Below are 14,849 nucleotides of genomic sequence, written 5' to 3'. Positions count from 1 at the left end.
AAGCTTTTCGTTAAATGAAAGTTATATTAAAAAATCTATTTTTAAACCAAATTTTCGCATGATTGAAATGATTATTCATGCTTAAAGTTTTTTGGTCATAAAGGCTAATGGAAATGTTTTTTGTAAATAATTATAAAAAATTACCCCCTACGAAGACTTTATTGTGTATTGACTGCAAGTATTTTTTCTCTATGCGGTGGTATTAATATATCGATTTTTGATGATAGTGCCCTCTTACCCGGTCTAATTTTTTGTACTTTCGGAATCAGGGTCCCCATATCATGTACTGTACTTCCATCCCTGAAAATTCAGCTTGTGACAACGGTATGATTGTGCAGTAATTAATTTGTTATCCGATAAGTAGTTGTCGTTATATAAGTTTAATCATCTTATACCTCTATAACGGTAGGTTTTGGATTTGTCCCCGATTGGTTTGTTAAACAAAAATATACTGGGAATATAAATGTCTGTTACAGGTTAATTCGTTAAAGAAATATGTTACACACATATTATTTTAATAATAATAGTATAATAGTAATGGCTATATTATGTTATAACACATACATATGTATTGAATGTACTTATTTTAACCAACGCATTGTTTTGTTTTTTTAATCAAAAACAGTGATTCTGTAAGGGGTGTAACCAGGAGTATATTTCGTAACCTCTTACGATATAAGAGGGGGGACACCAAAGTGTTTTATTACTTAATGCTTAAAATTTAATAATATATTTGTACATAAAATAAAAATAGACTAGAAAGTCAATTAATTAATATTGACGTAATTGCTAAATAAGTACAAGATTTTTTTCTAATTATTTTAGTGTATTTTTAGACACCTAATTATAAAGGAGAGATATCCAACCATTGCATTATTTTACTCACAAATAAATGTTTTATGGTTTTTATTATAAAACAACGATTAATTTATTATACACCCCTTAACCAAACACTCCAAGGAGGATATTTCATGACCCCTTATTTAAAGTGAACAAGCTTTATTAGTCAATGTTTTAATTACCCAGCGTCTTTAATAAAAATCTAATGTACTTTTTCATAGAAATGATCTGACATAAAAGCAAATTTTATCAAAAAACTTTTGATTATCTACAAGGAGTAAACCGCTAACAAATGTCTGTATACTAATGCCAAAGTAATGCCAAAAATACAAATTAAATACCTAAATTTCTCATATAATGCCTCACTAATGCCAAGCTGATTCCAATATAATACCACTAATACCACGAATAATATGTAACACATTTGTTTCACGAATTAACCTGTAACAATACTGGTTGGTACATGCACAGATTTTTTCCTAGGTAACTTAAAAGTCGTTAAAAAGTCTAATTATATTTAAAGAAGATATAATTCCAACAAATTACATTATAAGGCCAATAATGCACAAGTAATACCATTAAAATTTTAGCGCTTTTAACTTGTGTAACATATTTCTTTAACGAATTAACCTGTAACAATAGTGGTAGGTACGCGCACAGATTTTTTTCGCTAGGTAACTTATTAAGTCGATAAACAGGCCTATAAAAGCTATAACATAGGTAACTAATATTTATAATTTAATTCGAGTTTTAATCTCAAATAATAAATGTTTTTACTGGTGTATTTCTCAAGTGTTCATTATTAAAAAGTAGATATTCTTCAAATTATGCGAAGTAATAAGTAAAGTTTCCGGTGAGACCGCGTATATGTCACCGGATTCTGATTAGTATAACGACTAACGACTTTTTCTATAGAAACAGTTTTTCTATATTTTCCTTAAAAAAGCACTAATTTTTTCTTATTCTTTAAATATTACAGTGTTTCTTTTTCCTAAAAATGTTACTTAATTTTCGCTTAAATTATAAAATCACAAATGGAGGAAAATATACGTTATTGAATAAAGTTTATACAAATCACTTTACCATAACAAAAAAGTTAAAACATGTCATGGCGGAAGATATTCAGGTGGCATTTCACACATTTATCTATTAAAATCGAGATTAAAATAATAAACTTGCGTAACATGTTATACACGAGATACAAAGTTTCAGAATCGATTAATACGCAATACGCTACGCAGTCAACTTATTCCTATGCGCGATGAGCGTCTTCAAGACTCTTCCTTCGGCCAGGGTCACGACGCCGCCGAAGAGGAATCGGCCTACGTTTGGCTAAACAGGCTGGACACGGTGGAGTACGATATTGGCGAGTCTGAATATTTATAAAAAATTTGCAAAGTAAAATATGTTGAAAAAAATAATTAATCCATACATATATAAAAGCTCAAAGGGTTTTTTGTTGCATCCATTCCGCCGAAACCGCTTTACAATCTTGATGATTCTTTTTTTAAATGAAAGGTACATATGTGTAGATTTGTTATGAAGTATTTTATAGTGCTTAATGGCTATTTTTTTGTGTAAAACTACTAAATACTAAAACATACCTGAAAACACCTACACACAATACTCCAGAAATAAATTATTTGTCATTGTCAGTGGTGTGTCAGTTAGATTTATATTACGTTTTTAGATATTTTAGAGTGAGTTCATGCCGCCAGCTTTAGATACATAAATATTAGCACAAAGGTTCGTTTAAACGACATTAGTGAATTAGCTACACAAAGCGATTTTAGGGAATTCATCCTCTTAGAGAGTAAAATTATCTCGGAACAGTTTGTTGTATGAAAATTCCTTACTATTTGGTCTAGAAGAATGGAATCCTACAAAAAGAATTAAGAAATTTTGCAATTATAAACTAAAAGTTAGTAAAAAATTTTTATAGAGAAAAAAAAAAAAAAAAAACACATAAAAATTGGCACAAAGTAAAGCGAATTTATGAAATTTATACACTTAGGGAGTAGAATAGAGAATGAAAATTTGTTGCAATGAAAATGTAATACTATAACATTATAAACCAGACAGTATAAAATTCTATACAAGGGTTTATTTAGTGACATCATAACGAAATATCTCTTCCTCAATTATCCTTTTCAAAGAATAAAAATAACCTATAAAGAGAGTATTAGTGCTCTATTTTAAATAAAAAAAGATGAAAATAAAAACATCTATATGCTCACTAGCTCTCTATAAAAGAAGTAAAATCATTTAAATCAATGCATGAACGATTCGAGGTGCAACGCGAACGTAGTCGCGAGAAAAAGCTGGTAATTTATTAAATTATTTTATTTAACTGATTAATTTTCATTGAAAAGTGAATTTTTGTAATTCGCCACTATATTAGTTAAAAAACTAAGAAACTCATATCATCAATTTAAGTTTTTGCGATTTTGACTTATACTTTTTACAAAATCTGAACACATTTTAAAAGAAAAAAAAAAGTTTTTGATAATATTTGTGTAGATTGGCTACAAGTTGTATAACATAAATTTCTACGACCGGTCTACCTAGTGGTCTGCAGCATCGCCTTATGGTGCAAACGTGGGCCTGTTAATCTGTGATGTGACGCACAACAGCTAAGAAAAACAGAAGCGTGGCTAAGAATTTAGTAATTTAAAAAAGTCTTTAGATACAGTAGTAGGTATTAAAAAGTTTTGTGTTTAAATGGGTTTGCTCTTAACAGTTAAAAATTATATCGTAAAGTGTAACTTTTCGTAAGAATTCTTTATCTGTCATTGATCATGATCTGTCATCATGTTAACCTGATGTTTGTATGTTATTTTGTTTTTTCTTTCGAGGTTTTTTTGCTTGCTTGTTTTACGGATAGGTGCGATCGCATACCATATTGGATAAATGTTTTTATTTAATGTTAACACTACTACATTTTCAGTGAATCTAAATCTGTTGTTTTTTGTTGCTCCGCTATTTAAACATATGTATGTAATACACTCATATTAACACTAATCATATTTTTACGTTTTTATTCATCATTTTCAATGCCCCCCCGGTTGCATCTTTGTAAAGGACTGTGAATTTTTTTCAAATGGGAAGGCGGGTCAAATGGCGCCGCAATGAAAAGAGCTTTCTATTCTCTATATTTCCCCGCCTCGTTTTTGAAAATCGGTCGAGTCATTGAGAAAATATGAAGGATTGAAATTTGAAAAGTTCATTTAAACAGAGTAAATGATAAGGATAAATTCCTTCGACCAATTTGAGTTTTTTTCTTATTATTTCTAGATGTTTACGCATTTTCTCACTTGCCACAAAGTTGAACGATCAGGTGCGGTAATTGCTAGATTGCTGTTCTGTGACTGGTGCGTTGAAGTTCTTCTAAATATCGTTAAACTGATCCACAATAGAATTTCCAAAAATACCAGCCCACACGTTCAATTTTTGAGGGTTTTGTGTGTGCACCTCGTGAAAAACCTTGGGGTTGTCCTCAGCCCAGTACCGACAGTTGTGCGGATTAACTACATCGTTCAAAAAGAAAGTACACTCATCCGAAAGACACACATTAAATAGGAAATTATTATCATTCTCCACTCGTTCACTCATAGTTTCACAAAATTGCAAGCGACGATCAAAATTGTGTTCGTTGGGTTCTTGTACCAACTGAATTTTGTAAGGGTGGAACTTGTGTTTTTTAATATTCTCTGGACATTTGTTCGATTCACGTCGGTCTTATTGGCTAATTTTCTTGTACTCAGCGTACTATCCATCGCAACTTGGCCCAATACGAATACCTCCATAGCTTCCTTTACTACAGGATTTACACTCTGCCTCTTTTTATTCATAACGGAACCAGTTTCGCGATTTTGCTACTAACTCGCGAACAATTTTGCCATAAAGGTGTTTGTCAGGATGGCGTTCATTGAATATCTGCGCAACTCGATTGCCACATTCATGATTTTTAAAATAAAGTTCGATTATTTCCACTTTTTCTGCAAGTGAGTATACCATAATAATTGTTAAAAAAATTAACGATATTAAGAAGAACTTCAACGCATAAGTCACAGAACAGTTATCTAGCAATTACGGCACCTGATCGTTCAAACTTGTGGTAAGTGAAAACATGCGTAAACATCTAGAAATAATAAGAAAAAACAGCAAATTGGTCGAAGGAATTTATCCTTGTCATTTACTCTAATAAACGTTTATATAAACTTTTCAAATTTCAATCCTTCATATTTTCTCAATGACTCGACCGATTTTCAAAAACGAAAAAGCCGGGAAGTATAGAAAATAGAAAGCCCTTTTCATTGCGGTACTACTTGGGGGTCAAGTAGTACTTTGTGGCAAGTGAGAAAATGCGTAAACATCTAGAAATAATAAGAAAAAAACTCAAATTGGTCGAAGGAATTTATCCTTATCATTTACTCTGTTTAAATGAACTTTTCAAATTTCAATCCTTCATATTTTCTCAATGACTCGACCGATTTTCAAAAACGAGGCGGGGAAATATAGAGAATAGAAAGCTCTTTTCATTGCGGCGCCATTTGACCCGCCTTCCCATTTGAAAAAAAACTGGGGGATGACACTCCCGCTTAGAGGGTTGAAGATTTTGCAATCATTTTTAGGGTAAAAGTTGTCCCCGTCACAAACAAAATTGACGTGTTTTTGAATTTTCTGAAAACAAATTACTCTGGCCGTTATGCTTTGCAGAACGTTTTCGATGGGCCACCCTGTATATCATCAAAAATATAAAATGTGCAAATATGCAAGTCTCGCAACGAAATTCTACTACAAAAAGAGAGAGAGATATCATTTGAGATCTCAAGTAAACCCAATCTAGTTATTTTGGTTAGTATCTATGAAAGCACCTATTCAATATACCTATATTCAATATACCTATAGTTCAATATACCTACAGTTCATATATTTCTAAAAAAACATCCTTGGAAAATACAGCTTGGGAGAGAGGAATGAAAGAGGAGACCGTTTAATCGAATTTGCCATCAATAACAGCTATTCTATAATGAACACTAGATTTAAACACCACATGCGGAAACTCTATACTTGGAGAAGCCCTGGAGACAGAACACGGAATCAAATACACTACATATTGACCAACACCCGCTGGAAATCCTCCATTCAAACAGCACGTACATTACCAGGGGCAATATGTGGATCAGACCATCAGCTCCTATTTGCCAAAATAAAACTCAAACTCAAAACACCCTTCAACCACATAACACCAACAAGATTAATAAAAAGAAACAGCGAAGAAATTCTCCAAGGAACCCAGGCTTTCCTGACTACCTCAACAGAAAATACAACAGCCCAAGAAATATGGGAAGCTTTCAAAAAATGCACAACTGCACCAGGGTCAGAAAAAGAAGATCAACCGATAAAACGAAAACACTGGTTATCGAACGAGACATTCCAGAAGACAGAACACTTCTCCACCGGAAAGGCATACATACAGAAGAAGAGAAAGAAGAACTAAAATACCTGAATAAGACAATAAAGCAAGGAGCAAGAAGAGACAAACAACAATTTTACTCTGATATATGCAAAGAAATCGAGGGACACAGTCTAAATAACCAACCAAGAGACCTCTTCAAAAAAATAAAATATGTTACCAGGGACTTTAAAGCCAGAAATTGGGCAATCGAAGATCAAAATGGAACTTTAAGAACCAAAAAAGAAGACATTATTGAGGTGCGGAGATCATATTGCGAAGATTTATACAAAGACAGTGAAGAATATAACTATGTCGACCACCACGAAAATTCAGAGAAAGAACCGGACATCCTTAAAAGTGAAGTTGAATTGGCCATAAACAAATTAAAATACCATAAGGCACCAGGTTCAGATCTAATGACAGCAGAAATAATAAAAGCCGTTAAAGAACCTTGATTAGAAATGCTTCATCTGATCTGTAATAAAATATGGCACACAGGAGAATGACCCGACGACTGGACACACTCCACCATTGTCACTCTCCACAAGAAAGGGAGCATAAGTGCAGCAACTATCGTACAATTTCCCTCATCTCACATGCCAGTAAAGTAATGTTGCAAATTATAAATGAAAGACTGAAAGCTTTTCTAGAAAGAGAAAGTCCAGCAGAACAAGCAGATTTCACCAAGGGCAGAGGTACTCGGGAACATCTTCTGAATATGCGCCAAATCATAGAGAAAGCAAGGGAATTCAACATCTCTCTTTATATTTGTTTCGTAGACTATAAAAAAGCTTTCGATAAAGTTAGATGGCATCACCTGTGGAAAATCTTAAAGGAAGTGGGGGTACCGCAACACCTTATTTCACTTATCATTCAGTTGTATCAGCACATTACAGGATCAGTTAGAATACTGGATTCAGCTTCAAAGGAATTTTCCCTCGAACAAGGAGTCAGACAGGGGTGTATATTGTCTCCTCAACTATTTAACATATACGGAGAATACATAATGAGAAGGTCGCTAGAAACATGGGTAGGAGGCATTTCAATAAATGGCCAAAAAATAAAAAATCTACGCTTTGCAGATGATACAGCACTACTCGCTAACAGTCATAAAGAGTTAATCAATTTAGTAAATAGAGTAGAAAACGAAAGCAATCGGCTCGGTCTGGAACTAAATACGCAAAAAAACAAAATTATGATAGTTGATAGGCAACATAACAACCATCCAAATATAAGTCATATCGACCGTTTTGAAGTCGTTAAGTCATACATATACCTAGGATCACTATTGACAAATACAGGCACATCGGAAGAAGAGGTGAAGCGTAGATGCAACATGGCAAAGCATAGCTGTTGGGAGACTGACCAAGATCTGGAAAGACCGCCAGATTTCAGGAGCCACCAAAAACCGGCTAGTCAACTGTTTGGTACTCCCAATATTGACGTATGGCTGCGAATCGTGGACTCTCAGGCAGGCGGAACGTAAGAAGATCGATGCTACCGAGATGTATTGTTATAGACGTATGCTCCGTATCCCATGGACTGAACGCCGTACAAACGTTTCCATTATAAATGAACTTAATATTACTAACAGGCTTTCCTGTAAAATCCGACTAAAACAACTAAAATATTTTGGACATATAATGAGGAAAAGTCCGGACAATATGGAAAGACTCATAATTGAAGGCAAGGTGGAGGGACGTAGACCACGTGGCCGCTCTCCAACTCGATGGATAGACCAGATCACGACTACCTGTAGCAAGCCAATGCACGATGTCATCGAGATGACAAAAGACAGAGGCGCATGGAGAAAAATAATCCATGATGTTACGCTGACCACTACACTCCCTAATAGGGGTCAGGACTGAAGAGAGAGATAGTTCATATCCAATAAACTTTTAGTCACGTGATTAAGCTTGATTGGCACAGCGTACTTTTACATTATTTCTTTTAATCAACATATTTTAGGAAAGAAACGTAAATTAATTATAAATATATAAACAGTTATTATTTACATCAACAAAACTTACCTCCTTAACAGCACTCAAGGGGCATAAAGGGCCATTACTACCGCTTTCGCGTTCAAACTGTTCTAATAAAGTTGCGATGCGTTTTTTACGGCTATTAAGCTTACTATTAAGCTATACTTTGCACTAAAAGTGGTTCTAAAAAGAAACTGGAAGAATTAACAATCACTGTTCGACTGCAAGGTCTGCTAGTATTTTTTTTGGCATAAGGTATAACAACACAATTCATTTAAACCAAAAACTCATAACTCAAAACTAAAGGGTCAAAACGAATGACAATGTCAGGAAATAAATAAATAAATATGACAACTTGACATTTTTTACAGCAGAGCTACCACCTGAATCCCCAGCGGGAAATTTAAATTTCAGTTGGTCAGCCTGGTGCTGAATATGTCCATGGTTGGCAACAATGAATTTAAACATCGCGCCCTCCCTCGATTACGTAACTAAAAGTTTAATTGGTATCGAAGATAGATACAGTGACTATAAATCTTGATTGAGGTAATTGATTAGCTAACTATTTATAACAAAGTTGTTAAATACACTAACTAAAATAAATGATTTGAAAATAACTTTTCGTAGTGGAAGAGAACTGCGTTGCGAGACTTTTTGAATTTTATGTTTTTGATGGGATTTTATTTTCAGCCAAATAAAAATAATTATATTAACTATTCCTCTTTACTTAAAATATACCTACATAGTAATAGGCTCAATAGGTACAATCAATAAATGCAGTCTTCATTTGTGTACTTTTATAATTAAAAAAAATCTCAATCCTATTAGTGAGTGTGGCGACCTTTGATTTTTCGTCGGACGCAAAGTGTAGGTCAAAAACGTGTTCGTACGTACTACATTTGTGCACGTGTATTTGACACGTGTTTGTGAAAATGAACGCTATCCTGCATTGAATTCGCGATTATTCGGGTTTGTAAAAGTCAGTATTGCACATTAATTATTTTCGTTGGTAGTCACAAAACTAATTTAATATAAAATAAAATATAAATATAAAAAAACACAAATATTTTATTGATCCTCATTTAAAAATTAACTAGGGACGGACTGTGGTAAATACGTATAGTATAGTTTTGATTTCGATACATTTCTTGCAAGTATTTTTAATATATTTTTTAAATTAAGCAAAATATATTTTATTTAGTTATTTCTCTTCAAATTCAAATTTTACTCGTGTTAAATTACCATTAAGGTTTACAATCATTAATATTATCCAAGCATTTCAAGATACAAAGTAAAATGAAATAAATATGTAGCCATTATACAAATAAAAATAGAACATTACAGATAAAATACCCACGTTAACAAGTTCTCCACAACACAAAACAATTAAAAGATATTTGATTAAGAGAAATTGAAAGAAAAATGCTCATCTTGCAGGTAAGGCCATTTTCGGTAAAAAGAATGGCTGTTAATTTGAAATCTCTGTTTGTGTAAATTCTTAAAACATTCAGGCAGTTCATTATAAAAATTTTACAGACCCCGGATCATTCTGACACCTTCTTAGACGCCAGTAGTAGTTACAATATTATTCTTGTTTTGTGTATTATAGTCATAAACTGCGCTGTGAATTGTGCATGAGTCTATTTTATTCCTTAAATCTAATAGGTTATGATAAATATAAAGAGAACTCTTGAACTAAAGCGTAATTTACACGTGTCAAAGCAAGTTACTAAATTAATTTAAAACTAAACAAAGTGTAGACCTAAAATAAACTAAACAAAGTGTAAGACTAAACAAGTGTAGACCAGCCAATTTAGTCAAGTTCATTAGTAAAGACTATTAGCGTTGAATTATTAATAGTTAATTTTGTCTCTTGAATAAGTTTGTAGAAAAATATCGTGAAAGACGATGCTTATGGGATACAAGGGCTGTCGTTTATAAAAAATAAACAAGCTCGCAACTCGGGACATAGCGTACAAGGAAATTGAGGAGATCATGGGTATAGAAGGATTCCGGATTTCATGAATTAAAAAACAAGTACAGACGTGAGATTCGCTAGTTGTCAAGAAAAAACAGAAAATAAAGCATTTATTAAATCGGTAGTAGGTTCGAAGGATATTTATGTCCCAAGTGTAAAATCCCGTTTAAATCAACAACTAAGCAACAATAAAAATTAAAATAGACGTCCACTAAAATGAACGGGCTAAATTTTAGCTACTTGATTTAGTAGCTTGCTTTAGCTACATAATAGGTGTAACTGGGGCTTAATAACAAATTAAATAATAATCCGGAATTATTTAAATTGATATAGAAGATCAAACAAAATGCAATAATATAGAGGTTGTTGTTAAAAAATTGGTCAAGTGCGAGTCGGACTCATGCACGAAGGGTTCCGTACCTACCATTCATTCTATACAACGGTGAACTTTATTAATATACTTTTTCCGATTGCTTCAAATTTTGGAATGCCATTATAAGTAATTTAAAATGAAAACTTACATTACTAAAAATTGTATTAATCATTAATAAATATGTAAAAGTAAAAAATAAATGTAAAATTAAAATTAAAAACGATTAAAAAAAGTCGCCTTGGCTAGGATTCGATCCTGCCTTACTACGGCTCAACGTTATAGCAGTGTAAAGTCCTAACGCTTTTAACCACGCGGCCACCGAGGACTTGAAGATTCTATGTAAGGCACTGAGAAGGATCGCTTCAAAGGAGGGCACCGCGCTACCGATCGGAACCGACCAACGGTAGCAGTACTTAAGTGGAATAATAATAACCTCTTGAGGTTATGAATACGATCTTGAATTGTATAGACTGCTTGTTCTTTAAAGATATTTCTCTCTGGGCCGTATTATAAATTTTTAGTAATTTGAAGGTAGATTTTTGCAAATAACTTTGAGATATTCTCTCTTTCTCTTCAGTCCTGACCCCCATTAGGGAGTGTAGTGGTCAGCGTAACATCATGGATGATTTTTCTCCATTCTCTGTCTTTTGTCATCTCGATGACATCGTGCATTGGCTTGCTACAGCTAGTCATGATCTGGTATATCTGAATCCAGTATTCTTACTGATCCAGTAGTGTGCTGATACAACTGGATGATAAGTGAAATAAAGTGTTGCGGGACCCCCAGTTCCTTTTAGATTTTCCAAGGGTGATGCCATCTAACTTTATCGAAAGCTTTTTTATAGTCTACGAAACAAATAGAAAGGGATGTTGAATTCCCTTGTTTTCTCTATGATTTGGCGCATATTCAGAAGATGTTCCCGAGTGCCTCAGCCCTTGGTGAAACCTGCTTGTTCTGCTGGAATTTCTCTTTCTAGAAAAGCTTTCAGTCTTTCATTTATAATTTGCAACATTACTTTACTGGCATGTGAGATGAGGGAAATTGTACGATAATTGCTGCACTTATGTATGCTCCCTTTCTTGTGGAGAGTGACAATGGTGGAGTGTGTCCAGTCGTCGGGCCATTCTCATGTGTGCCATATTTTATTACAGATCAGATGAAGCATTTTTAATCCAGGTTCTTTAACGAATTTTATTATTTCTGCTGTCATTAGGTCTGAACCTGGTGCTTTATGGTATTTTAATTTGTTTATGGCCAATTCAACGTCACTTTTAAGGTGTTCACTTTTCGGTTCTTTCTCTGAATTTTGGTGGTGGTCGACATAGTTATATTCTTCACTGTCCTTGTATAATTCTTCGCAATATGATCTCCACACCTCAATAATACAATTTTATATATTAACCTATTCCAAATAAAATGAAATTCTAGACGACATCGGCAGTACGACTTTAACGACTCTTTAAAAATATCTAAAACAATATTGGCATAATAAAATCATCTGAGGAGATAATATTTGACCTTTTCAAAATTTCCAGGGGATTTCCTATGTATCGTGTTCCGATGTACCACACGGTATATTAAAATAGAGTTAAAAAATTAATATAAAACCTCGAATATATTTTTTTTTCTTCGTCAAGTCTTTGGAAGTAGGTATCCCTATTAAAACGGCCTAGAGAAAAAAAAAGTCAGTAATTTGTTAAGATACAGCCCTTATATTTCCATTATACATTAATTAGGAAAACTCCACCTTACACATTTATTTTCTCTATTATTAACAGTGGTCGGACATAGCGCAAGCAGTAGTATGTCGATCTGCGGTGCGGGAGATGGGATGGTACTTGGTTCGATCCTCAGCCAGTACGGTCGCTTTATTTATTTAAATAAAAGTGATGATTTATATAAATAGAGCGACCAGCGAGCCTCCACCTTAAGGAAGGCAATGGCAAAACACCTTGAGTATATTTGCCTTGTACAGCCTCTCAAATAGTGTCGTTCAGATTCGGCGATAAACTGTAGGTCCCATGTACTTGTGAAACACTAATGACACACATCACAAGTACATGCTAGAGGTAGCTGACGCGCGACGCTCTGTATAGAGTATGGCACTGTAAGAAGTAAGATTATTAACAGTTCCCAAGTTACAGTTGATGTAGTCAAAGATAAAAAAATAATTTTTAGTATAAACATAATATGGCATCACGCTGGACGTGAATATGTTGATAAACTCGTAATTAGTAAACTGATTTAATGATAATCTAAAACGTCGTTAACTTAGCGACTTCCTCGATTTTATGACATATCATCAACCAAGATATTTTTTGTCATCCTCTGTTCGTTTTTAACGGTATATAAAATCCATCAAACAAAAACTTCCTACAGGATGGATTTAAAGAAATAATGTTTTTTCTTCTTTTACAGGTGATTAGAAGACAACTAGAAAATTACTTTGGTCGAATGGATTAAAATATGGGTAAGTTTGCATGCAAGTAAAATGATTCAAATAAAATAAATTTCATGAATAAATATTTATTATATATTTTTTTATAAAAGTTTGTACAAGTCTGATAATTTTTGAGCCAAGGAATATTTGTCCGGATATTTTATTATTAAAAAATGACAAAATTCTAGTAAATTACAGAATGTGATAGCTGTTGATTCTACCTTTTATATGAACTTTGAATCATCAAGAAATATTAAATTTTAGCAGAGTTGTTAAACAATTTGTCCTATCAATCAATGATACGCTTATAAAATCTATCTCCGGAGCTTTAAGATTTGTAGAGAAAATTCAGAGTTGGATCGGTATGTTCTTCAGGTTACCATTATCGTAACGTCACATTACACTGCATTGGATACTCTATACTATACTAAAAAAAGTTAAATAAATGTTAAAAAGTTAACGATAAAGTCCTGGTTTTAATAAACATTCATAACGATAACCGAACTAACGATATTAAAGAAACATCTGTAATAATCAAGTATACAAACAGAAAAAAAAAACCCTAATATTTTGTATTGCTTCCCTTGGCTACTACAACTGCCTGTATACGTCCGTTTATACTGTCATTGAGGCTGTATACCGGGTGCGTCTCAAAGGTGGCTCACCCCTATAACTTTTTTATTTCTTTAGATAAAAAACGAGATTTGGTAGGTTAGTATATGACGTAAATTAGGATTGATTGATATATTCAATTGTTTTTGGTCACTTCCTGTTTCACCGGAAATGACTACAACTTTTGATTTTTAAATGGTACTCTCGGCATTTTTTTACTTTATTCGATAGAAAATGACATTCTGGATATAATGACATATTTTATCGTATGTCAACTTTTGACATTTTCGCTTAAAACGAAATTGAATTTTAAATTTCAATTCAGAGTGCCATGGCTATGTTAAAAACACTAATTCTTAATAAGGAGCCTTGAAAAATAGATTTGATAGTCTAATGTTTTTAGTGCCTTGTCCTGGCCAGTTAGAAAAAGCTCAAATCGTATTTTAATAATATCTCAATTTTTCAAATGGAACGAGGATGGCTCGTTAGCATATTTGGGAAAAGCATTTTTTTACGAATAATTTGACACCACATACTTGGTATTTCGAGTCAAATTGTTGTTACGAACCGCAAGTTATAATTTCAAATACACCAGATGCCAAAATGTCAAAAGTTGACATATGATAAGTCATTCTATTCAGAGTGTTATTTTCTTTCGAATAAAGTAAAAAAATACCGAGAATGCCATTCAAAAATCATAAGTTATAGTCATTTCCGGTGAAACAGGAAGTGACCAAAAACAATTGAATACGTCAATCAATCCTAATTTATGTTACATACTAACTTACCAAATCTCGTTTTTTTTAACTGTAAAAATAAAAAAGGTCTTGGGGTGAGCCACTTTTGAGACGCACCTGGAATATCATATTGCGTTATGCTTTCCCATTCTGCTTTAAGTACCAAACGAAGTTCATTTAATGAAGTTGGTACCACTTCGCGACCTCTAAACTTCCTGCCAAGCATTTCCCAAACGTCGAACACGATGGACTGTTCATAGTGGTATTATAGTTCACAATAATCATCAAAGCCGCCTTGTAATATTGGAAAATAACTTCAAAAAGAAATGGTTATTGAAAAAATTGCAAATTGTTGGTGGCAAGTTCATTTAGATCTTAAAAAGTAACCAGAGCATGTATTCACATGCTCCAAAAGACAAAATACT

The 14,849-nt window shown here is 33.2% G+C and overlaps 1 protein-coding gene across 1 annotated transcript in view; it reads left to right on the top strand.

Annotated features, from left to right (window-relative positions):
- Window positions 1-13,034: 13,034 nt before the first annotated feature.
- Window positions 13,035-14,849, top strand: part of LOC115890795 — a 143,259-nt gene continuing 141,444 nt past the window's right edge. The window contains exon 1 of the mRNA XM_030911138.1: window positions 13,035-13,105. The gene's annotated coding sequence lies outside the window, so the exon portion shown is untranslated. The remainder of the gene's footprint in view (window positions 13,106-14,849) is intronic.

The sequence above is a fragment of the Sitophilus oryzae genome, unplaced genomic scaffold (genome assembly GCF_002938485.1).
Source record: "Sitophilus oryzae breed Bouriz unplaced genomic scaffold, Soryzae_2.0 scaffold_926_pilon_pilon, whole genome shotgun sequence".
Taxonomy (NCBI): domain Eukaryota; kingdom Metazoa; phylum Arthropoda; class Insecta; order Coleoptera; family Curculionidae; genus Sitophilus; species Sitophilus oryzae.
Note: the sequence above shows the minus strand (reverse complement) of the source record. Positions and strands in the feature narration are given on the sequence as shown.